We start from the raw sequence: 27005 nt of genomic DNA, 5'->3' as shown, positions 1-27005 counted from the left end.
GGCTGGGACGGCTCAGAGAGCATCGCCAAATATGAAAGGCAAGCTGGGCAGATTTGCAGTGTTTTTGGTCTAAGGTGTGCCCAAGAGATCCCTCCACCAGGAATATCACTGGTGTCGTTTCACTTGGGCCGGGAGAGACTGTCTGGATTCAACGGCGGCAGTGGGGAAAACCCAGTATTAACACCCAGAATGGACTCAGAACCTGGAAACCCAATGCTTACAGAGAAGTCAAATGTCTGGCCTCATTGCTCCACAGCACACCTCCAGACTTAAGGCTGTACTTCTGGACCATGAGGAGGAAATGATGGTTGGTTCTGGGCACCACAATTTAAGATGGATGTTGAGAAGCTGGAAGGTGTGCAGAGCAGGCCAAACTAGAGGGTCTGGAAACCAAGCCATATGAGGAATGGTTGAAGGAATTGGGTATTTGTGATGGCCTGCGACTCGGGCTCAGAACCAGAGGAGACTCAGTCCACACCGGATCCTCTGCCTCATACAACATACAACATTCTTATTCTGATCCTAGGCCTGTTTGGTACTTTCAAGTATTTTCTACTTCTCTTATACTACAATATTTAACTAAATAATCTTAAAATTTCTTCCAATCTTCTTGGTATTCCTCTTCTTTCTGATCACGGATTCTTTGTCTGCCAGCTCCAAAAACTCCAACATCTTCATCTGCCATTCTGCTACCGTTGGTATTTCTTGAGATTTCCAATTTTTAGCTAATAGCAGTCTTGCCGCTGTAGTGGCATACAGAAATAATCTAACATCTTCTTTGGGGCAATTCCACTCCTATTATTCCAAGTAAAAAGGCTTCTGGTTTCTTTACAAATGTATTTTTCAACATTTTTCTTAACTTGTTATAAATCATTTCCCAGAAGCTTGAGTTGGAAATTGTGATGGCCTGGGACTCAGGCTCGGACTCGGAACCAGAGGAGTCTCAGTCTGCACCGGATCCTTTGCCTCAGGCATCACCTGAACCAAGTCTGGGGCCTGATCCTGATGAGTCCCAGTCTGCACAGGTTCTCCTGCAACAAACACCAGCTGGGCCGAGTCAGGGGCCTGAGCCTGCCCTGGCTCCAGATGCGGGGATGACCTCGTTGCCTTCAGCTGGGCCATCACTTACAGCTGCTCCACTACCGGTTGGGGTCAGGGGAGGCTGAGGCGGCCTCTGGGTCTAGTCACCCACCGACGTCTCCCGAGCTGCAGAGACTGAGGTCTGAGAGAAGGAGAGACCTGAGTACTCGCAGGAGGAGTGCTCGCCTTCAGGCGAAACAGGGAGGTGAGTCGTCAGGGGATCAGGACCGGCCGTTACCCCAACAGAGATAAATGGCTGTTGGACCCTGCCCCAGGTTGCGGGAGCATCATTGCTGTTTGCCAGATCCTGTACCTGTCCTCACCTGGTGTCCTGCCTTGGCTCTGTTGGACTGACTCCTAGCGGAACCTCCAGATTCTGGACTGGTCCTGGACCACGTTTCAAGGGTTACCCCCGGACCCAGCACACAAATGCTGGTTGGTTCTGGGAACCACAATTTAAGAAGGGTGTTGATAAGCTGGAAGGTGTGCAGAGGAGGGCAAACAAGAAGATCGAGGGTCTGGAAACCAAGCCATATGAGGAACGGTTGAGGGAATTGGGTATGTTCAGCTTGGAAAATAGGAGATTGAGAGGAGATATGCATAGCAGATGGCCATCCAACCTCTGTGTGGGCCTAAACGGCCTAAACGGCCTCGGCCCAGTATACCTGAAGGAGTGTCTCCACCCCCATTGTTCTGCCTGGACGCTGAGGTCCAGCGCCAAGGGCCTTCTGGCAGTTCCCTCATTGCGAGAAGCCAAGCTACAAGGAACCAGGCAGAGGGTCTTCTCGGTGGTGGCGCCTGCCCTGTGGAACGCCCTCCCACCAGATGTCAAAGCAATAAACAACTACCTGACATTCAGAAGACATCTTAAGGCAGCCCTGTTCAGGGAAGTTTTTAATGTGTGATATTTTAGTGTATTTTTGGTTTCTATGGAAGCTGCCCAGAGTGGCTGGGGAAACCCAGCCAGATGGGCGGGGTACAAATAATAAATTACTATTATTATTATTATTATTATTATTATTATTATTATTATTATGTGTGGTGGTCCCGGAGGTGAGGTCTGAGTCCAGTCGAAGGTCGACGGTGCAGTATGGAGGCAGTCCATAAAAGTTGAAGCTGGGTGCAGGTGAGGTCAGGAGCTCCGGCAGGATTGCAGGACAGGGTTTAGGCAGGAACTGACAACCAACAATGTTGCTCCCGCAACTTGGGACTGGGGCTGGCTGGCTTTTATCTGCCCAGAGGCATAGGGTGGCCCCGATCCTCTGGTGACTCTCTCCTGGCCTGGAGGCAAGCACTCCTCCTGCGGGAACTTAGTTCCCTCTGCCTCTCTGCCCTGAGCCTCTGCAGCTGGAGGGTTACCGGACCCAGAGGCGACCTCAGCTTCTTCTGACGCGGCTGAGAGTGGAGGACCTGCAGGCAATGGGTTCTCCATCACCTCCGGAGCCAGAGCAGACTCAGCTGATGCCTGCACCTGAGGATCCAGCACAGGTGAGGACCCTTCAGGCTCAGGCCCCAGCCCTGGCTCAGCTGGTTCTGGAGGCGGGGAATCCTGTGCAGGTTGGGATTCCTCAGGTTCAGCCTCCGAGTCCGAATCCCAGGCCATCACACTCTGTCTAAAAACCTCCAAGGAAGGAGAGTCCGTTCCACCATCAATCAGTTCTTATCGCCAGAAAGTTCTTCCTGATGTTGAGTGGGAATCTCCTTTCTTGAAGCCGTTGACGCCCTATGGGACAGCTGCATATTCCTGCATCGCAGGGGGTTGGACTAGATGACCCTGAGAGGTCCCTTCCAACTCTTGGATTCTGCGAGGTAGACCTTTGACTTTCTCCAGCAGGGTTTTCCTTTGATGTTCCTGCCAGCTTGCTTCCCATCTTTCCTGCTTGCATCCTCCACCAGCTAACTGGCTGATCTCCTGCCTCCTCGCCTTGCCTCTTGCACCCTGACCGTCCAATGACCCAGCCTCTGCCCAGCTGTTTCCTGATCCGTGCCAATCCCAGATCCCACCGGCCCATCTCCCGCCTGCCTTTGCCTCCGCTGCCGGTGACCCGTCACTGAGGGGTGTAGACGGCCTTTCTGCTCTTTCTTCTGTTCAAAGGCTGCAAGATGTCCTCTCCTCACCTATCCGCCTCCTCCTTTTCTTTAAAAAAAGCCCCAAACTCTCTTTAATTAAGTTTTGAGATATTTAATCATCGGAGGAGGCAGAGGAGGTATTTGTTTAGCCTCAGACAGCCTCCCAACCCCTTTGCCTCGCAAGCGGAATTTAACACAAATAAAACATTGACTGATGTTTTAGGGGCTTGTGCAAAGCAGATCTCGATAGCGTTTGTTTGTTAATCTATTCTGAAAGGAGGTCTGGAGTGTTTTTCAGGGCTGAGCTCTGGATCGTATTTGTGGTGCGGGGGCTCGCTGCCGGCATGTGTCTCTGCCAGGGGCCTACTCGAGTGTAGGCTGAACTCCTGACCATCACCTCCTTTCTTCTTGGGTGTCCTCTGCTCAAGTGCCCATCACACACGCCATATGCCAGCCTTCCCCTCTTCTTTCTTGAAATACATGATTATAGAAGCATGAGTTTCTCTGAGCATATGCAGAGTGGTTTCCCACCTCACATCCAAGAGAGAAGATTCAGCCTTCCTTAGCTCAATTGGTAGAGCAGGAGACCCGTTTAATTTCAGGGTCATGGTTTTGAGCCCCTCGCTGGGCAAAATGTTCCTGCATTGCAGGGGGTTGGACTAGATGACCCCTGTGACCCCTTCCAATCCTATGATTCTGTGATTCATTGAGTTACTGCCCTCCAGATGTTTTTGGGCAAGGCTGGGAGTAGTAGAGGCAACATGACTCCTGTCAAATACTGGAAGTCCCACCCCCTTTGAGATTGATTGATGGCATCCACAGGAAGCCCCTTCCTGGGAGTTGTGGTCCCAATGACTCCCTGGATCAGGGGTAGGCAACCTCAGGCCCGGGGACAGGATGCGGCCCAATCTCCTTCTAAATCCGGCCCACGGACAGTCCAGTTCAGCGTGTTTTTACATGAGTAGAATGTGTCCTTTTATTTAAAATGCATCTCTGGATTATTTGTGGGGCCTGCCTGGTGTTTTTACATGAGTAGAATGTGTCCTTTTATTTCAAATGTGTTATGTACTGAGTTGAATAGGATCCAAAAGGCAGCAATCTGATTGGTCCTAGAATAATAGGATTCAGAATGCAGCAGTCTGATTGGTCCTAGAATAATAGGGTCCAGAATGCAGCAGTCTGATTGGTCCACAGGAGCCACCCAATCCAGCTCCAGGTGGAAGTGAATCTGCAACCTGATTGGCCTACAGGTGAATCCCGGAATCAGCCAATCACGTGCAGCCCATTGTGTAAATAATGTATATAAAGCAGACATTCTGGGGGAACTTCCATTCCTCCTCACCACTATGAGCTGAATAAAGAGCACGAAATCCACTCTTGACTCTGAGTTTATTTCAAAATGCATCTCTGGGTTATTTGTGGGGCCTGCCTGGTGTTTTTACATGAGTAGAATGTGTGCTTTTATTTAACATGCATCTCTGGGTTATTTGTGGGGCACAGGAATTCATTCATTTCCCCCCCCAAAATATAGTCCAGCCCACCACATGGTCTGAGGGATGGTGGACCAGCCCACCTCTAAAAAGTTTGCTGACCCCTGCCCTAGATATTCTGTCTCCCCTTTGGTAGAATCCAGGAAACACAAGGTTCATGGCTTCTCTGTGAGCATGCGATGGATCGATGGATCAATGGTACAACGTTGTATTCTTCTAAGTCAAAATATGGGATGTGATTGGCCATATCAAAGCATGTGACCCCCTCTACAGAGAGGTCATGCCACAGTGGCCCAATAGGGTGAAGCTTTGAATCAGTTTTGGAATGCCATGCACTTTGGCTGGAACTGGTTCAACATCTGTGGCAGGAAGTCCTGTGACATCATAGATCAGCCTCAAAAGGGGTGGGACTTCTGCAATCTGACAGGAGGCAGGCTCCCTATACTCCCGAAAACATCTGGAGGGCACTAAGTTGAGGGACAAAGGTCTGTATAGTTAAACCTATGGTTTTCCCAGTTGTGATGTATGGAAGTGAGAGCTGGACCATAAAGAAGGCTGATCGCCGAAGAATGGACGCTTTTGAATTCTGGTGCTGGAGGAGACTCTTGAGAGTCCCATGGACTGCAAGAAGATCAAACCTCTCCATTCTGAAGGAAATCAGCCCTGAGTGCTCACTGGAAGGACAGATCCTGAAGCTGAGGCTCCAAGACTTTGGCCACCTCATGAGAAGAGAAGACTCCCTGGAAAAGACCCTGATGTTGGGAAAGATGGAGAGCACAAGGAGAAGGGGACGACAGAGGACAAGATGGTGGGACAGTGTTGTGGAAGCTACCAGCATGAGTTTGACCCAACTGCGGGAGGCAGTGGAAGACAGGAGTGCCTGGCGTGCTCTGGTCCAGGGGGTCACGAAGAGGCGGACATGACTAAATGACTAAACAACAACAAAAAAGTTGAGGGAGGCAGGTGCAAATTTTGTCCGCTGAGCAAAAGAGGGAAATCACTCTGCATATGCTCAGAGAAACTCCCACTTTTACAATTGATTCAAGCATTTTGACAAATACTGCTGATGTAGATCACAGAGAGATTAGAAAGAAAAGGCCACAGAAAACTGGTTCCATGCATTCCTAATTCTCACCACCTCTCATTTCAGAACTCCCCCCCTCCACATTCAGGGAACGTTCTCTTGTTTTCGGTAATGGCCTGGGAGTTAGCCCAGGCAACAATTTGCCCCTCTCAAGCGTAAACTTCCATTAACTTTGCAAATGGGATTTTCTCCCCTCCCCCAACAAAGCTAAGCAAATTACCCTCTTTGAAGATAATGTTTGTGGAGGGAAGGCATCCTTGTTAATTAGAGGAAAAAACGGTTAAGAGAATTTCAAAACATGTTGCTCTGCCCAAATCTCCCTCTTCTGCTTTCCAGTGGCCAGGGAGCATTTTCATGGAAAGCGCTTGGCTTTTGGAGGGATTTTGGAAATTAATGTGACTTGAGGGAAGGGGAAATGCCACAGTCGTTCTTCTTCCGAGCACGTGACCAACCTTGTGGGAGGCATGGACAAATAACTAAATAACAAATTCATATGAATAAAAAAATCATAATAACAATGAATTTATTAACTGCCCTTCACCCTGAGACCCCGGAGTGGGCGACAACATTAAAACATCCCAGGGGGCTGGACTAGATGACCATTTAGTCCTTTTCGAACTCTGCCATTCCATGATTCTATACATTAAATAGCTGAGATAAGGAAGATTGTCCTTGTTAACGGAGGAATCTGAGGGCTCCCCAAGGACACCAGCCAGGAATACCAGAGCAAAACAGCAGCCAGGAGGCTTGGTCTTGATTGAAGACTGTCACGATGGGATTCCCACCTGCCACCAGGTGGAACAAGATGGAAGCCCCAAACAAAAGAGAACCCAAACTTTATTAGCTGCTAATCCCCATGTTACACCCCCCCCAAGCTACATCATGGTTACATCATGAAAGGGGAGGTCTGGTGGCCGTAATCTGAGCATCCTGGACCCTGCCCCATGGTTCCCCTTGCCCTCCACCAAACAACCATCAAGTGCAAGAAAAGAGATCTTTACATTTCCCTGTTTCCCAGCCAAGTTTATCACATCCTTTTGTCTTCATCTGGGTTTGTTATTTCTGGAATGGCTACCTGTCTGGCTCTCAGGTATCAGGATACCAGGGATTAGGCAGAAGGGCTGCTGAGTAGCTGAGCTCACATGTCTATATGAATTTCTGAAGTTTTCCCTGTGAGCCAGTACATAGATACATCTATCAGTGAATTCCTACATTTGGTATTGTGCAGCAGAGGCCCTTGGAATAGATAGGAAGAAACTGTGATGAAGTGTTTTGTGGGGACAAGTCACAAAAGTCACAAAAGCGATGGTGCTGGTTTTGGTAGTGGGCTGCATGTGCATGATATCTGCTGGAGGGGCAACCCCCCCCCAACCTATACATAAATTCCTGCAACATCCTTACTGTCCCCTGTTTAGCCACCTCCGTCATGGTCTCTGTTATGTACTGAGTTGAATAGGATCCAAACTGCAGCAGTCTGATTGGTCCTAGAACAATAGGATCCAAATTGCAGCAGTCTGATTGGTCCTAGAACAATAGGATTCAGAATGCAGCAGTCTGATTGGTCCTAGAACAATGCAGCAGTATGATTGGTTGGCAGGAACCACCCAATCATGCTCCAGATAGAAGTGAATCCACAACCTGATTGGCTTACAGTAGAATTCCGGAATTAGCCAATCATGGGCAGCCCATTGTGTAAATAATGTATATAAAGCAGATACTTTGAGGGGACTTTCATTCATTCCTCCTCACCACTATGAGCTGAATAAAGAGCATGGAATCACTTTGCGACTCTGAGTATATTTCAGTCTCCCTTATTTATGATTTTTCTGAATGGAAAAGCCCCTGCTGTTTCACCCAGTCCAGGGCATCTGAGCATGTTCTGAGAGCTGGTCCCTCGCGGCCTAGCCACTCCGGCCCCCAGCCCTGATCCTGTGCCAGCCCCTCTCCTTTCACAGAGAAAAGCCTTCTCGAGGGGTCCAGATCCGGGCTCCCCCCTTGCGTGTAATATTCCGCCCCGCCTAATGAACGAGGACTCCCGGCTGGAAGAGGCAGCCCACGACTCTCGCCGGCAGCTCAGAACACCACGTCCTGGATGATTTGTCACTATTATCCCTCGGCGCTCGTTCTCTCTCCCTGGCTGCCGCGTGGGCCGTCAGCACCTTCTGGGGCTAAGGGGAGCTGACAGGCCTGTTATTGGGTTCACGGCAATGCCGTACTCCCTTAGAACTGCGCAGAAGGAAGTCTTGACTCTCCCGGAGACGGGCATTGCTCGCTACGCCTCTGGGAGCAGTCGACGTTCCTCGCTTGGCAGCCCAGGCTGGGAAACGGAGGCCTAGGAATCTGCGCAGGACGGCCTTCACCAAGCCCCCCAGATGTTTAATAATAATAATGTTTTTTTAAAAATAATATTTTATTAAGATTTTCACAAAAGAGAAAAAGAAAAATACAAAAATAGTAAAGAAAAACAATTAAAAACAATTCAAATTTTCATAACACATATTGCATTTGCTTGGTTCCCGGACCTCCCCACACCTCCCCTCTTTGTATTCTAATTCAGTTAATTTATTCAGCAAATCCTTTCCCTCTTTATTTTATCCTTATCTTGATCTTAATATATTATACCTTTGAATTTTCACCTGTTAACATTCCGTTTTTACATATTCCTTCATCCCGTTGTTACTAAAAATCCCTTAACCTCAATCCAACATCATTCTAACATTCATTAATTTTATAATATTTCTGTAAATAGTCTTTAAATTTCTTCCAATCTTCCTCCACCAACTCTTCTCCCTGGTTTCAGATTCTGCCGGTCATTCAGATGTTTAATAATAATAATAAGAATAATTTATTATTTATACCCCGCCCATCTGGCTGAGTTTCCCCAGCCACCCTGGGCGGCTCCCAATCAAGTATTAAAAACAATACAGCGTTAAATATTAAAAACTTCCCTGAACAGGGCTGCCTTCAGATGTCTTTTAAAGATAGGATAGCTGCTTATTTCCTTCACATCTGAAGGGAGGGTGTTCCACAGTGTGGGCGCCACCACTGAGAAGGCCCTCTGCCTAGTTCCCTGTAGGTTTGCTTCTCGCAATGAGGGAACCGCCAGAAGGCCCACGGCGCTGGACCTCAGTGTCCGGACAGAACGATGGGGGTGGAGACGCTCCTTCAGGTATACAGGACCGAGGCCATTTAGGGCTTTCAAGGTCAGCACCAACACTTTGAATTGTGCTCGGAAACGTACTGGGAGCCAATGCAGATCTCTCAGGACCGGTGTTATGTGGTCCCGGCGGCCACTCCCAGTCACCAGTCTAGCTGCCACATTCTGGATTAGTTGCAGTTTCTGGGTCACCTTCAAAGGTAGCTCCATGTAGAGCGCATTGCAGTAGTCCAAGCGGGAGATAACCAGAGCATGCACCACTCTGGCGAGACAGTCTGCGGGCAGGGAGGGTCTCATTCTCCGTACCAGATGGAGCTGGTAAACAGCTGCCCTGGACACGGATTTGACCTGCACCTCCATGGACAGCTGTGAGTCCAAAATGACTCCCAGGCTGCGCACCTGGTCCTTCAGGGACACAGTTGCCCCATTCAGGACCAGGGAATCCTCCACACCTGCCCGCCCCCTGTCCCCCCAAAACAGTACTTCTGTCTTGTCAGGATTCAACCTCAATCTGTTAGCCGCCATCCATCCCAGTTTGGGACTCCCACTCCCACCAGCCCCTGGGCAGCCGGGAAGCCTGAGTCTTCCGTTCTGGTTCGAATCGGAGTGTTGCTACCAGTCAGTGCCTGCTGAGCTGGATGAGCCAATGTTCCGGCTCTGAATAAGGAAGCCTCCCCTGTCTCTGCTATTCAGAACCTTATTCAGAACCATCTTTAGCGTTAGATGGTGGTTTGCAGTACAGCGGTGCGGGAATGTTGAGGAAAGACGGAGAGGAAATATTGATTAAATGTTATCCCTCCTCACTCACACCAGTGAGCAAGTAGCAGAGCACATTCCCTTGCACATTTCTGGAAACAACTTGATGGATTCCTTAGAATCATTTAAGCTGAGCAGTCTAATCTGGATTGTTCCTGGTAAGTTTCCCCTTTTATTTCCCTCTTGAAATACTAATAACATGACAGTCTTGTTTAAAAGTGACGTTTACAGTGAGAGCTCAGTTCACAGTAGTTTTCTGAAGGCAGGCTTTATCTTGTGGTTACAGTTACATTTGTAGAGAAAATAAGTCTGAGTTGGGCCTCCGACTTTATACCTTGTGGCCTCCATCCTCTGTGAGGATGTGCCATGTGCTGCTGGCTAAGAGCCAGCAGAGAGGAAGATGGCAAAAAAAAGTCAAAGAGCAAGATGGCTGCATGATTGGCCCTTTTATAGGGTCTGCAAGGGCCATGCCCATCTACCTGGTCACACACAAGGGAAGGATTAGAGAACTGGGCAAAAACAAACAAGATGAATTTTAACAGGGAGAAATGTGAAGTATTGCACTTGGGCAAAAAAAATGAGAGGCACAAATACAAGATGGGTGACACCTGGCTTGAGAGCAGTACATGTGAAAAGGATGTAGGAGTCTTGGTTGACCACAAACTTGACATGAGCCAACAGTGTGACGCGGCAGCTAAAAAAGCCAATGCAATTCTGGGCTGCATCAATAGGAGTATAGCATCTAGATCAAGGGAAGGAATAGTGCCACTGTATTCTGCTCTGGTCAGACCTCACCTGGAGTACTGTGTCCAGTTCTGGGCACCACAGTTCAAGAAGGACACTGACAAACTGAAAGGTGTCCAGAGGAGGGCAACCAAAATGGTCAAAGGCCTGGAAACGATGCCTTATGAGGAACGGCTAAGGGAGCTGGGCATGTTTAGCCTGGAGAAGAGGAGGTTAAGGGGTGATATGATAGCCATGTTCAAATATAGAAAAGGATGTCACATAGAGGAGGGAGAAAGGTTGTTTTCTGCTGCTCCAGAGAAGCGGACATGGAGCAATGGATCCAAACTACAAGAAAGAAGATTCCACCTAAACATTAGGAAGAACTTCCTGACAGTAAGAGCTGTTCGACAGTGGAATTTGCTGCCAAGGAGTGTGGTGGAGTCTCCTTCTTTGGAGGTCTTTAAGCAGAGGCTTGACAACCATATGTCAGGAGTGCTCTGATGGTGTTTCCTGCTTGGCAGGGGGTTGGACTCGATGGCCCTTGTGGTCTCTTCCAACTCTAGGATTCTATGATTCTATGATGTTCTGTCTGGAGCCACATTCCCCTGTGCGTCCACTCTAGGCAACAGGAAATGTTGGTATTTGACTGCTTCAGTGATGATACATCCCACATTTGTGGGGAAGTCTGAGTTTTCCATTCTGGTTCATATCTGTAAGTTGCTTCCAGTCAGTGTTGAGCTGGGTGGGCCAATGTTCTGACTCTGAATAAGGCAGCCTCCCCTGTCTCTACTATTCAGAACCTTATTCAGAACCATCTTTAGCGTGAGGCAGAGGTTTCTAGCTCAGTGGTAGGGTACCTGCCTGGCATGGAGAAAGTCCCTGGCTCAACCCCTCAACATCTCCAGGGGACCAAGACCACTGCCTGAAATCTTGGAGTGTGGTTTTCCATCAGTATATTGAATCCTCAACTAGAATATAAGATGGGGGGACACCTGGCTTACTAGCCATACATGTGAAAAGGTTCTAGGGGTCGTGGTGGACCACAAGATTAACATGCGTCAACAGTGTGATGCAGCAGCAAAAAAGGCTAATGCTATTCTAGGCTGCATCAAGTGAGTTATAGTGTCCAGATCAAGGGAAGTCATTGTTGTTGTTGTTTAGTCGTTTAGTGGTATCCGACTCTTCGTGACCCCCTGGACCAGAGCATGCCAGGCACTCCTGTCTTCCACTGCCTCCCGCAGTTTGGTCAAACTCATGCTAGTAGCTTCGAGAACACCGTCCAACCATCTCGTCCTCTATCGTCCTCTTCTCCTTGTGCCCTCCATCTTTCCCAACATCAGGGTCTTTTCCAGGGAGTCGTCTCTTCTCCTGAGGTGGCCAAAGTCTTGGAGCCTCAGCTTCAGGATCTGTCCTTCCAGTGAGCACTCAGAGATGATTTCCTTCAGAATGGATAGGTTGGACCTTCTTGCAGTCCATGGGACTCTCAAGAGTCTCCTCCAGCACCATAATTCAAAAGCATCAATTTTTTGGCGACCAGCCTTCTTTATGGTCCAGCTCTCACTTCCATACATCACTACTGGGAAAACCATAGCTGGAACTATACGGACCTTTGTCAGCAAGGCTTTTTAAGATGCTGTCTAGGTTTGTCATTGCTTTCCTCCCAAGAAGCAGGTGTCTTTTAATTTCTGCTGTCACCATCAGTCATAGTCCCACTCTCTTCTGCCTTGGTCAGACTCCACCTGCAATACTGTGTCCAGTTCTGGGCACCACAATTTAAGAAGGAGATTGACAAGATGTAAGGTGTGCAGGGGAGGGCAACCAAGATGATGAAGGGTATGGAGACGAAGCCTTATGAGGAACGGTTGAAGGAGGCTGGCTAGGTTTTGCCTGGAAAAGAGGAGACTGAGAGGAGATATGATGGCCATCTTCAAATATCCCAAGGGCTGTCACAGGGAGGATGGGGCAAGCTTGTTTTCTCTTGCTCTGGAGGCTAGGACTCGAACCCATGGCTTCAATTACAAGAAAGGAAATTCAACATCAGAGAGAAATTTCTGTTGTTAGGAGCTGCTTGACAGTGGAACAAACTCCCTCAGGCGGCTGTGGACTCTCCTTCCTCAGAGATTTCTTTTGCAGAGGTTGGATGGATGCTTCAGCTGAGATTCCTGCATTGCAGGGGGCTCGACTAGATGACTCTTGGGGTCCCTCCCAACTCTGCAATTCCATGGTTCTATGAGAACGACCGATGGTTTGTTCGTTATGTGGGATGTAAACACAGGAGCAGTCAATGACAACATTCCTAGAGTGTACATGTTAGAACATGGGGAGGGATGTCTGTCCACCAAGCAGGTAAACTTCCTGGGGACGGACTTCCTCCGCATGTGACCAGAGGTGGGTGTGGCCTCACCTGTGCAGGTAAATGCTAAAAGCACAGGGCAGCCAGCCATCTCTTTCTCTCTCTGCCATCTTCCTTCGATGAGGAAACATCTAAGCATGCCCTCTTGGCTCTCAGCCAAGAGAGGAGATAAGGACTATCTTGCTACAAGATAGATTCCGAGTATATTTTACCTTTTTAAGCCTGTCTGCCTTCTGGGATCATATTGTGAACAGAACGTGAGTAAACTTTTATACTTTTATAAAGACTGTGTCGTGTCTTGTATTTTAAGAGGGAACAAAAGGGGAAATTACCAGAGTAATTATTATAGAGGTTCTAGCGAACCTGTGCACACGTTACCGTTGCGAACTTAAAGGGGAATGTCTATAAACTCTGCTGATATTTTGGGAACTTGTTAGCACAAGTTGGATAAGGATATAATTAGTCAATATATCCTCTCCTGCACCCCAGAACATTCCCACACGTTATTCGTTTATTCAGACCCATGAGGACTGGATCCTTGACTCGGCAGCACAGTGCCCCTGCTTTGCAAGCGCAAAGGCCCAGCTTTAGTCTCCAGCACCATCTCCAGCTCAGGCTGGGAGCTTCTCCTGACCCCTGCAGAGTGGTAATTGTAGACTTTACTGAGCTTGATGCCCCAACAGTCTGTCTCAGCATGGGGCACCTTGCTGGAGAGCGGCTGCCGGCCAGTGTTGACAGCTCTGAGCTCAATGCACTGATGCTGTGTCTTGGCACGAGGCACCTTCCTGGACAGCTGGCCAGTGTTGATAGCATTGATCTTGAGGCACCCTTTATTATTGACCCTGCCCTGGAGAGTGGCTGCCGGCCAGTGTCGACAGTACTGATCTCAATGCACTGATGGCACGAGGCACTTTCCTGGAGAGCTGGCCAGTGTTGACACCCCTGAGCTTGAGGCACGCATATTTTTTTTTATTTTGGCATAGGACCCCGCCCTGGAGAGCGGCTGCCGGCCAGTGTCGACAGTACTGATCTCAATGCACTGATGGCACGAGGCACTTTCCTGGAGAGCTGGCCAGTGTTGACACCCCTGAGCTTGAGGCACGCATATTTTTTTTTTATTTTGGCATAGGACCCCGCCCTGGAGAGCAGCTGCCGGCCAGTGTCGACAGTACTGAGCTCGCTGCACCAGTATCTCAGGACACCTGGGCCCGTTGCGCAGAGCCGGTGCGCCCTCCCGCCTGCTTGGGTCCCCCCTCTCCTCTCCTCTCCCTCTCCGACTCTGTCTGCGAGCTCCATCTAGACTTCATCTATCATGTTTATGTGGAAGGGAAGAGATTAGCTCTCTCGACCAATTTCCCGCCTCGCACTCCTCCGTCTTGGGGGCCTCCAGAGGCGGGAGCAGATGGCAGAGTGTGCGCGCCGATCTCTCCAGCCAGAGCCACTAATGGGCTTCCCAGCCTCAAGCGCGTCAGGAGCGCACGTCAGGCGACTCTTGCCAGAGACGCCGCCGAGGATGAAGACGACTCCACTCCTGGGATCGCGGTGCCAGGAAAACGGGGGGGGGGGGGGGGGGGCGGGGAGGGCGGCGGCTAGTGCTCTATTCCTGCCCTGAAAGAAGATGCTTCTTTAGAGCTCGCCATCCTGCTCTCTCTCTCCATTATTATTATTATTATTATGTTGTTGTTGTTGTTGTTGTTGTTGTTGTTGTTGTTGTTGTTGTTGTTGTTGTTGTTGTTGTTGTTTAGTTGTGTCCGCCTCTTCTTGACCCCCTGGACCAGAGCACGCCAGGCACCCCTGTCTTCCACTGCCTGCCTCATGCTGGTAGCTTCAAGAACACTGTCCCACCATCTCGTCCTCTGTCGTCCCCTTCTCCTTGCACCCTCCATCTTTCCCAACATCAGGGTCTTTTCCAGGGAGTCTTCTCTTCTCCTGAGGTGGCCAATGTATTGGAGCCTCAGCTTCAGGATCTGTCCTTCCAGGCATATTACTATTATTATTATTGTTACAGTGGTACCTCGGGTTACAGACGCTTCAGGTTACAGACTCCGCTAACCCAGAAATAGTACCTCAGGTTAAGAACTTTGTTTCAGGATGAGAACAGAAATCATGCAGTGGCGGCAGCAGGAGGCCCCATTAGATAAAGTGGTACCTGTGGTTAAGAACAGTTTCAGGTTAAGAACAGACCTCCGGAACGAATTAAGTACTTAACCCGAGGTAAAGGTAAAGGGACCCCTGACCATTAGGTTCAGTCCTGCTCCATGTGCTATGTGCTCAAGCCAATCTGGAAGCTGCAGTGCACACAGGGTGCTGCAGCAAAAGCGCTGAGAGAATGCAACTTCTGCACTCAGAGAGTTGTGCCAGTTGCCAATTTGCTCCTGCACCGGGTTCAAGGTGTTATAAGCAGTGGCGTAGCGTGGGGGTGCAGGGGGGGCCGGCTGCACCCGGCACAACATCTGGGGGGGGGGGGCGCTCTCACACTCGTAGCTCTCTGCCCCTACCTGGCTCACTCACTCTCTCTCACTGCACTGCTGGCTGTGCAAATCCGATCCGAGCTGCCGGGTCGCCACCCACTGTGGAGGGGGGGGGGGTGCCAGGCATGTGGTGCCGTGCGGAGAGAGAGCGAGGGACTATCTGGGGGAGGGACAGTGCAGCGGGGGGCACAAATTACTTGCCTTGCCCCGGGTTAGGGGGCGCAAATTACTTGCCTTGCCCCGGGTGCTGACAACCCACGCAACGCCACTGGTTATAAGAATTCTAAGGTCTCAAATATAAATTAAATGTTCATAACTGTACATGGCAAACACATACATAAGTACATAAACCATGTGTCTGAAATAGTAAAGGTATAGGTAAAGGGACCTCTGACCAGTAGGTAAGGTGCGGATGACTCTGGGGTTGCAGCGCTCATCTCGCTTTATTGGCCGAGGGAGCCGGCGTCCAGCTTCCAGGTCATGTGGCCAGCATGACTAAGCCGCTTCTGGCGAACCAGAGCAGCGCATGGAAACGCTGTTTACCTTCCCGCCGGAGCGGTACCTATTTATCTACTTGCACTTTGACGTGCTTTCGAATTGCTAGGTTGGCAGGAGCTGGGACCGAGCAACGGGAGCTCACTCCGTTGTGGGGATTCAAACCGGCGACCTTCCGATTGGCAAGCTCTAGGCTCACTGGTTTAACCCATAGTGCCACTCGCGTCCCTTAACCCAAGGTACCACTGTATTATTATAAAAAATAATAATAAACTTTTATTTATATCCCACCCTCCCCAGCCGAAGCCGGGCTCAGAGCGGCTAACAATAAAAGTAACACAGCGTTTTAAAATCACTTCATTCTAAAATCAATTCAGAATCAGATTAATGGCAACCATTGGGCTAGAGTTCTATGATGATGACAAAAGGAGGGGTCAGACTGTGCCTTGGCCAAGGCCTGGTGAAACAGCTCTGTCTTGCAGTCCCTGTGAAAAGATGCCAAATCCCCTTAGTCTCTTGTGACAGAGCATTCCACCAGATCGGGGCCACTGCCAAAAAAGCCCTGGCTCTGGTTGAGGCCAGCCTAACTTCTCTGTGGCTTGGGACCTCTGTGGCTTGTTTGAAGACCGTAAGGTCCTCCGTGGGACATACCAGGAGAGGTGGTCCCATAGGTACAACAACAACAATAATAATAATATTGAAAAAGAGGTGCTGGATCTCACCATGAACGCCAACAACGACAATTTATTATTTATAGCCTGCCCATCTGGCTGGGTTTCCCCAGACACTCTGGGTGGCTCCCAACAGAACATTAAAAACACCACAAAACATCAAACATTAAAAACTGCCCTTGTTCTCTTTGAATGGCAGGGGCATCCAGCTGGATCGGAGTTCTGGCAAGTTCCAGCTGGAAAACAATAAGCCCTAATCATTATTATTACTATTAGAATTTGTATACCACCCTTCGCCTCCAGATCTCTGGGCCACTCACAACATAAAAACACAAGGTAAAACACACAAAGCACATAATAGCTGGGATAGCATGAGACTCTTGATCTCAAGGTCATGGATTCGAGTCTCAGATCAGGCATAAGGGTCCTGCATTGCAGGGGGTTGGACTAGATGACCCTCAGGGTCCCTTCCCACTGTTCAAGTCTACGATTCTAATACAAAACAAGAACAAACCAAACTAGGCCGAGAACGTGGCCAGCCCAAGGGCTTTGCCTATTTATTTCACAGAATTTATACACCGCTCGACTGCTAAAAAGCAACAACCTCAAAGCGATTTACATAAAAGACGAAAGCAATAAAATTCTCAATAAGGAAAAAAATAGCAACCGTAATTTTAGGCTTTCAGAAAGCTAAAATAAGACTCAAGACATCTGGGTAGGCTTGCGTCAACCGAAATGTTTTTAGCAAGTGCCAAAAAAAGTACAGTTCCTTTCTGGGATCACTAGGCAGGGAGTTCCAAAGTGTAAGTGCTGCAACGCCGACAGATTGACTTCTTACAAATGTGGAATGTATGATATGTCGCACCTGTAACAGTTCCAGTTCTGTCGATCTAACTCACTAACGTCACACCCGTCTCCCGTGAGACTTCCAGCAGTATGGAATGTGTGGAATGTAAACAGAGTCTTGTGACTCCAAAGCACTGCACAGTGGCAACACACAGAAACTAAGAGTGCATGGGCCTCCTCCGACCCGGATATGCACCGGAAATAACGCTTGCGCATGCACACAAGCTATTTCCGGTGCTCCTCCGACCCAGAAGTGGGCAGCCGCGCAGTGCAGTGCCTGGAAGAGCGGGCGGCAGGGGTGGCCGCGGGCCGGATAAATGAGTCCCATGGGCCTTATCTGACCTGCAGACCTTAGTTTGCGGACCCCTGCCTTAGAAGAACGCTCGAAATGGAATTTGCACCTGCGGAAAATGTCACCAAGGGGAAGCGATTGCTGCTTCTCTTGCAATGACGGTACCAGCCAGCTCCTGTTATCAGATGTGGGCACCCCCCTCACCTTGGCAGCCAGAGGGCATTGGGGCATGCAAGAGGAACTGGCTGGCTGGCACACACACACACCCCCCTCTTGCAAACATTTCTCCTCTCCGGGCCTTGATGTGAGACAATCCAGTGTCCATTAGCTTATTTCCCCGCTCTCCTAACAAGCTGAGTTCCTTCCGACTGCTCTCTGCCTCCCCTCTCAAACAGGCTTCTGGTAGATCAGCAGACTGCCTTCAATATTTAAACAGCCCAAGGATCCTAATGGAATCCACTGGGAGGGACCGCCGATGAGCGATGGCAAAGGGAACGATGTGGCCGCCCTCTGCTAGGGGTGTTTGGAGAGGTGATTTAAATAGCACACATTAGTGGCATCTGGGGTTTTCCCCCCCAGTCTCTCTCTCAAAAAATAATCAAATCACAGGCCTGCAAGCTTTGCTGGTGAGACAGAGAAACAGCGCCTGTCTTGAATTACGATGCGAACCCCTCTCTCAAGTCGGCTGCTGAACAGAAAAGTTCTCAAGCTGCTCTCCTGCCCCTGGGATATTGCATGCCGTTCCCCAGCGGTTCGGCAGAGAAACAGCATCTTCAAATCGGCCTAGGCTTCCCCAACTGGATGCCCACCAGAGATTTTTGGGGTGACATCTTCCATCAGTCCTGGCCAGCACAGAGATGCTGGATGCGATTGTTGGTGTCCTGGCTCTTGCTGGAGGTAGGACTCGAACTCAGGATCTCTGCTGAAAGCTTCAGTGCTGAAATCAGTACGAATCGCTGCATTGAGGAAATGGAAGGGGCCCTCCAGAGGCCATCTAGTCCAACCCCGTGCAGTGGAGAAATCACAGCTAAAGAATCCCAGACAGACAGCCATGCAACCAACCAACCCCTGTTGAAATACCTCCAAGGAAGGAGAGCCCATCATTCTTGTTTAGATAAGTCTACTCAGTTGCTTAGGAAGTTGAAACGATTTTAATTTGTTTAGTATCTGTACTTTTGTACGTTTTAAAGTAGGGTTGCGATTTCTTCCCCTCTTGATTTTTATCGTTTTACCTTTTTCTAAACCTCTTTGAGGTTTCTTGCAATCAAGCGGTCCACAAATTTTATCTAACAAACACATAATCTTCCATCTGATTTTTTTTTTTTTAAATTTATTTTTCAGTTTTTCAAAAGAAATTTACAGATGTACAAAAACACAAATCACATACACATATACTTGACTTCCCTCTCCCCCCTTTTGTGGTTTCTTTTAAATTTTAATTTTTGGACTGCATTTTCCACATTACTCCATCTCTAGGTTATTCTTTAGTATCGCATAACAATCTGTTTAACTGCTTGTTTTACGTTAATCCTGCTAATGAGCTTATTTGCATACATGAGTTTTTCAGATATTCCACCAATTTCCCCTAATCTTTAATAATTCCCCCCTCCTCTTAGTTTCTTGTTACACTGGTTAACCTTGTCATTCTCGCATAAACCATTCATTTTATAAGCCACTCTTCCTCTTTGAGGTTTCTTGCAATCAACCGGTACTTAAATTTTATCAAACAAATAAATATGAATCTTCCATATGACAGCTGTTCAGATGTTTGGAGATGGCTACCCTATCTCTCAGCCTCCTCTTCTCTGGGCTAAACATACCCAACTCCATGAACCATTCCTAATAATAATAATAATAACTTTATTTATATCCCACCTTCCCCAGCCGAAGCTGGACTCAGAGCGGCTAACAACAATAAAAGTAAGACAGTTTACATAAAACCACAATCAATTAATTGACATGCATTCTAAAACCAATTCATTCTAAAATCAATTCAAAATCAAATTAATGGCAACCATTGGGCCAGAGCTCCGCGAAGATTGCCGAGGGAGGGAGTCAGGCTGTGCCCTGGCCAAAGGCCAGGTGGAACAGCTCTGTCTTGCAGGCCCTGCGGAAAGATGTCAAGTCCCGCAGGGCCCTAGTCTCTTGAGACAGAGCGTTCTACCAGATCAGAGCCACAGCCTAAAAAGCCCTGGCTCTAGTTGAGGCCAGCCTAACCTCCCTGTGGCCCGGGACCTCCAAGGTGTTTTTGTTTGAAGACCGTAAGGTCCTCCGTGGGACATACCAGGAGACGCGGTCCCGTAGGTACGAGGGTCCTAGGCTTTAAAGGTCAAAACCAGCCCCTTAAACGTGACCCTGTACTCCACCAGGAGCCAGTGCAGCTGGTATAGCACTGGATGAATGTGATCTCGCGGTGAAGACCCCATAAGGAGCCTCGCTGCGGCATTCTGCACCCGCTGGAGTTTCTGGGTCAGTCTCAAGGGCAGCCCCACGTAGAGCGAGTTACAATAATCCAGTCTGGAGGTCACTGTTGCGTGAATCACAGTGGCCAGGTCAGGGCGAGAGAGGCCCTAGATCATCTATTCTTCTTAAACTCGGGTACCCGGAACTGGGCACAGTGGTGAAGATTGGATTCTTTAGCTGAGATTCCTGCATTTGCAGGGGGCTGGACTAGATGTCCTTTGGGGGACCTCTTCCAACTCTTCCCCTCTAGGATTCTGCGGGGCATTAGGAAGACGCAGCCTCTGTCCAGAGTGCTGAAACCACCCAGGCAGCAAGCACAGACAACCCGCTTTCTCACATCCCTTATTTTGGGCTGATGTTTCCCGTCTCCCAGTGGCGGGATGCGCTGTCTCAGCCGCGCACACAAAGCCGAGCGAGGCTTTTTCTCTGGGGGATTAACAATGTGCGAGGGCGGCGCAAACAAAGCGTACCCTCCCCGCTCCTGCCAGAGCCGAGCCGAGCTTGCCTCCGCAATCTAATAAATCAGTGGAATAAATGTGATTGATGTACTAGATCAAATAAGCCAATAACACTTGCATAATTGCGGAGGAATTTGCATCAATTATTCCGCTGGAGGTGAATTTGACTTTCGGAGTTGGGGAAGGGTTGGCTACGGAAGTCGCGGGAAGCATGGCCTCTGCTGGATTCCACCAGGCGCATGAACCCCGCGCAACCCTCTAACTCAGCCCAACCCCTATGCCCCATTTCTTACAGCCTCCTCACATAATCCTCAGAGTCCGGTCATTTCTCAGGTCCCCAAATTCCGCTTGGAAGCGAGGAGGCCAGAGTCGGTGCAGACAATCTCAATAATGAAGTGTGCATAATCCTATTAGTCAGTGAACTCTTCCTCCACCTCTCTTTCTCTTTTGCTGGAGAAGAAAAGGACACAAAGCTGAGCAATTGTAGACCCAGGGCAGAGCTTTCTTTGACATTAATTCTGAGCGGATGGAGCTGGAGGCTTCCGGGGGCCAAGCGAGAGCCCAGCTTCTTTGATCAGGGTTGAATTTACAAGCTCTCTTTCCTCCTTTTCCCTTTCTTTCCCGGCAGCTCTCAGGCATACAAGGGTCCCGCTGTGCCCTGCCCCACAGGGGACAGCAGGGCTGTCGCAGGAACAAGCCTGAGTGCCAGGAGGGGAAGAGGTGTGGAGCGTGAGAATATAAGAGGAGTCTGGCTGCTGGATCAGGCCAAGGGCCCATCTAGAAGCATGGAATTGAATCATAGTATTGTAGAGTTAGAGGGACGCGGGTGGCGCTGTGGGTTAAACCACAGAGCCTAGGGCTTGCCAATCAGAAGGTCGGCGGTTTGAATCCCCGCGACGGGGTGAGCTCCCGTTGCTCGGTCCCTGCTCCTGCCAACCTAGCAGTTCGAAAGCACGTCAAAGTGCAAGTAGATAAATAGGTACCACTCCAGTGGGAAGGTAAACGGCGTTTCTGTGTGCTGCTCTGGTTTGCCAGAAGCGGCTTAGTCATGCTGGCTACATGACCCAGAAGCTTGATGGACTATATGGAATTGGCGGAAAAGACCGGCAGAATCCGAGACCAGGGAGAAGAGTCAGTGGAAGAAGATTGGAAGAAATTTAAAGACTATTTACAGAAACACTGCAAAATTAATGAATGTTAGAATGATGCTGGATTGAAGTTAAGTGGGTTTTTTTAGCAGCAATGTTAAGGAACATGTAAAAATGGATTGTTAACGGGTGATAATCTAAAGCTATAATATATTAAGATAAAAGATTAAGATAAAATTAAAGAGGGAAAGGATTTGCTGAATTAACCAACTGAACTGGAATACAAGAAAGGGAGGTGTGAGGAGGTCAGGGAAACAAGCAAATGAAACATAAGATATGGAAGGACTGATTTGTTTTTAATTGTTTGTATTTTGTATTTTCTTTTTCTTTTCATTCTTTTATATTTTTGTAATATGTTGAGACTTCAATAAATATCTTTAAAAAAAAAAAAAAAAAAAAAAAAACAGAAGCTGTACGCCGGCTCCCTCGGCCAGTAAAGCGAGATGAGCACCACAACCCCAGAGTTGGCCACCACTGGACCTAATGGTCAGGGGTCCCTTTACCTTTATTGTAGAGTTAGAAGGGACCCCTTGGGTCATCCAGCCCAGCCCCCTGCGATGCAGGAATCTCAGCTGAAGCATCTGTGACAGACAGCCGTCCAACCTCTGCTCAAAAGCCTCCAAGGAAGGAGAGTCCACAACCCCCCGAGGGAAATCGTTCCACTGTCAAACTTACTTTCAGAAAGTTCTTCCTGATGTTGAGTCGGAATCTCCTTCCTTGTAGCTTGAAGCCATGGGTTCGAGTCCTGCCTTCAGGAGCAGCAGAAAACAGGCATGTCCCCTCTTCCAGATATTTGAGGATGGCTCTCCCATCTCCTCTCCTCTTGCCCAGACTAAACGTCCCCAGATCCTTCAACCGTTCCTCATAAGGCTTGGTTTCCAGATCCTCGATTCTCTTGGTCTCTGCAGTCAACATGTGTCCTTGTTGGAAGTGTTGGGATGTGACCGAAGGCCGGTGGTTCTGCATGGGGAAGAAAGCCGATAGCGAGAGGGACCTCCTTCCTCTCTCAGGGGAGGAAAACATTTCTGTGGGAACGGAACGCATCCCTTTTACTTTGTCCCTGGTGCCGTAGCAGAGAGATCTCTGTTCTCGCCCTCCTCTGCTCCAGCCAGAGGCTGGCGGTATCATCCTCCGCCGATGGAGGACAAAGCGAGGGGTGACACCCAGAACATCTGTGCACCTTCCTCGCGGCGCCACGCACATGTCACTGTCGTGCAGGACTGGGCACCCTTGGCATAAGCTGCAAGCTGCTTTCTGTGCCACGGAGGGCTCTGTGCGTGCTTGCAGGGGCGGGGGGCAGAGAGAGCGTAGGAGAACAGATGGAGCAAAAACAGACAGCTCAATGAAGCCAGAGCAGCCAGCTCACTCACCTGCCAGGCATCTTGATACCTGAGCGAGTTTCCAAGAAGCACCTGGAAGGCTGCAGATGTCCCACACCTGGACCCACAACTGCAGCTGCTCCCCCCGTGCAGTCCTAGACTGCATCAACAGAAGTCTTGTCTCTGGATCAAGGGGAGTAATGGCGCTTTTAATATTTTGTTGGAAGCCACACAGAGTGGCTGGGGAAACCCAGCAAGATGGGTGGGGTATAAATAATATATTATTATCATCATCATCATCATCATCATCATCATTATTATCATTATTATTATTATTATTACAGTGGTACCTCGGGTTAAGAACTTAATTCATTCTGGAGGTCCGTTCTTAACCTGAAGCAAAGTTCTTAACCCGAGGTACTATTTCTGGGTTAGCGGAGTCTGTAACCTGAAGCGTCTGTAACCTGAAGCGTATGTAATCTGAGGTACCACTGTATTATTCTTATTCCTATTATTATACCTCTCTGACTGGGAGTGACCGCCGAGACTATATAACACTGGTCCTGAAAGACCTACATTGGCTCCCAGTATGTTTCCGAGCACAATTCAAAGTGTTGGTGCTGGCCTTGAAAGCCCTAAACGGCCTCAAAAGCCCAGTAGACCTGAAGGAGCATCTCCACCCCCATCATTCTGCCCAGACACTGAGGTCCAGCGCTGAGGGCCTTGTGGTGGTTCCCTCCCTGCGAGAAGCCAAGTTACAGGGAACCAGGCAGAGGGCCTTCTCGGTAGTGGCACCTGCCCTGTGGAACACCCTCCCGCCATATATCAAAGAGAACAACAACTACCAGACTTTTAGAAGACATCTGAAGGCAGCCCTGTTTAGGGAAGCTTTTAATGTTTGATGCATTACTGTATTTTAATATTTTGTTGGGAGCAGCCTAGAGTTGCTGGGGAATCCCAGCCAGATGGCAAGGGTATAAATAATAATTTATTATTGTTGTTGTTGTTGCAGGGGCTGGGCTGGATGACCCTCCTGGTCCCTTCCAGCTCTACAGCTCTGTGATTCTACGGCAGGCACTGGAGAGAGAGGGAACAATCTATAAGCAGGCAGAAGGAGGGCAAGTTGCGGAAACAGAGATCTGTCCGGGTTGGGAGGCAGGGATGAAGAATCCATTGTAATCCTCCGCAAGCCTCTTTTGGCGGACAAGCTTTTGGAGGACGTGGGGGAGAAGACTCCCAGGTTTTTGTCAGTCTCCTTAAGAAATAGCGGGGGGGGGGGGGGAATCAGGCATGTTGCCATGGTGATCTCTGGAACTGGCTCCATTCATAAAATTGCAGGTGCCGAGCGCAGAGATTTAGCCAATTGCTAGATCTTTCTCTGCCCGAGCTGCAGCGCTGTTTTGAGAGGAGTGCTCAGATCCGAGGAGGAAGCCATGAGAATAACCACGTCACAAGGTTGTCGTAAAGTCCCCTTCTCCAACCTGGTGCCCTCTAGCCATTCCACCATGGAACAGCTCTTGCCACCAGAAAGTTCTTCCCAAGGTTTAGGGCTCGTCCATGCTTCCACTTGTCATGCTGTTTACCCCTTGGGAAATCCATTCTTTGGCGCAGAATCGGAGCAAAGGGCAACCCGGGTTTGGTCCAGTTGACATTTGCTCCAGTTCAGCACCAAAGAGCAGGTTTTCTCCTGGGTAAGGAGCAGGGCAAGGGGAAAGCGCTCGGAACTGTGCCTAGAAATCGTGGGCCATGAGGACACTTTCTCCTTGGAGGAATGGCAAAGTTGTTGTTTAGTCGTTGAGTTGTGTCTGACTCTTCGTGACCTGATGGGAAGTTTTGTTTCTGCACATGCTGAGCTGAAGCATTCCATGCTCACCCACCCTAGAATGCTTGGTTACCTGTTCCTAATGCATGGTTGACCACATCTATGAATGCGAATATCAATCATTAGTAATAGTTTAACAAGGAGGTTTTCATACCTGTCCAACTCTGTGTTCCTTTCCCAACCTTTAATCTATTGATGATTAATGCTTATATGCAACCCTTGCGTATGATTTGTGTTAACCAATCAGCAACAAGCACATATGTGGCAATGCTGTAATAGTCAATAAATGGGACTCTCCGAGACATGCTCGAGAGATGCCTCCCGTATGACACTTGTCACTCGTCTGTCGTTTATTTCAACCCAACAGTGATCCCCTGGACCAGAGCACGCCAGGAACTCCTGTCTTCCACTGCTCATGCAGTCAAACTCATGCTGGTCGCTTCGAGAACACTGTCCCACCATCTCGTCCTCTGTCACCCCCTTCTCCTTGTGCCCTCCATCTTTCCCAACATCAGGGACTTTTCCAGGGAGTCTTCTCTTCTCAAGAGCTGGCCAAAGTCTTGGAGCCTCAGCTTCAGGATCTGTCCTTGTCCGTGTAGTTCAAGCTATGGTTTTCCCAGTAGTGATGGGCAAGGCTGAGGCTGTGGCTTTCCTGCGCAAGCGTGTTCCTGCCTCCACACAGCTGGTCCTGGGTGGGCCATTGGGCTAATCCAGGCGTGTGGGAGACAGGGACAGGCGAACTTCTGCCTTGTCCAGCGATAACAGGGGACGTCAAAGCAGATTGAGAGGCAGCTTCTTCCTGATCGGATGTGGCAGAGGTTACAAGGAACGAAAGCGGCAGAATAACCAGTTGGCCTTCCTGCATGCCAGCTCTGGAGAATCAGAGCAAAAGGCTTGGAAGGCTCATCTGTAGCAAAAGCAACAGCTGCTTCTGGGGCAGACAGAGGCTTTCTTGCCTGGCCAGACAGAGTCTCAGGGCTGCAATCGGTTGGAAACCACAGAATTGCAGACTTGCTGGGTTTTTCCGAGAGATAAAACGGCGAAACAAAGAAGAATTCACAACCGTACTTTGATACATGCAGAAGTTAAAATAGGAAAACAGATTAGAAAGGCCTCGGCTTTCTAAGAATGTTCTTAGCAGGCATCCCCAAAAAAGTACAGAGAAGGCACCTGCTTGGTATCAAGTGGCAGGGAGTTTCAAAGTGTAGGCGCTGCCACACTAATCAACTGTTCTCTTACAAATGTGGAAGGGGTATTATGTGGCGTCTGTAGCCATTCTGCTGATCAAAATGGTCCAGTGGCCGCACGTGGGGTGAGCCAATCTCTCAGGTAAACTGGCTCCCAGTTCGTCAGGGCTTTGTATCCCAATAGCAACACCTTGAAATTGTCCCAGCAGCAAATCGGCAACCAGGGCAGATCTCTGAGCACAGATGTGGACAAGGCCTCGCTCCTGTCAGCAATCGTGCTGCAGCATCCTGCACTGACTGCAGCTTTGGGGTCCTGCGCAAGGGAAGCCCCACACAGAGAGCATTGCAGTAATGAGAGGTGATCTCACCTCATTCCTCACAGCTGAGTCTCTGCTCCTCTCACCAGGAAGGAGAGCAAGAGAGGGGCAACATGGCGGAAAGGCTATTGGGTTATACGACCTGAAAATATCATAACTGGATTCAGTTAAATGGGGACAGGGTCTTGGTCAGGCGTCACTTGTTATGTACTGAGCAGAATCCTAGAACAATAGGATCCAGAATGCAGTGGAAGACAGGAGGGTCATGAAGAGGCAGACACGACCAAACGACTAAACAACAACAGCAATAACCATTTACATTCTCCCCCTCTTTTTTCCCCTCCCCCCCCCCAGGACTTCCCTCAGCAACCTCCCCTGGTTTCTTTTTTTTATAATAATATTTATTAGTGGTTTTATAGTTACAATAGAAAAAAGAAAAAATATGAAAAAACAAAAACAAATTAACAAACAGTACATCAAAAAGAAAAAGAAAAAACAATACATCAAGACGACAAGAAAAAACAAAAACATTTAAAAACACATCCAATTTCCATATCTTTATCTTTCATTTACTTGTTTCCTCGACTTCCTCACACCTCCCTTTTTTGTATTCTAGTTCAACTTAGCAAAATCAGCAAATCCTTTCCCTCTTTCTCAATTTTTTGTTCTATAATTTATCTTAACACAATCTAACTTTAAATTTTCCACTTTAATCCATTAACAATCAGTTTTTGATTAAATCTTTATAACATTTCTGCTAAAACCATATAACTTCATTCCAGTATTCTTCTAAAATTCAT

The sequence above is a fragment of the Podarcis tiliguerta genome (genome assembly GCF_965153285.1).
Source record: "Podarcis tiliguerta genome assembly, chromosome: 8".
Lineage (NCBI taxonomy): Eukaryota > Metazoa > Chordata > Lepidosauria > Squamata > Lacertidae > Podarcis > Podarcis tiliguerta.
The sequence above is the reverse complement of the archived record's forward strand: the minus strand, read 5'-3'. Positions refer to the sequence as shown.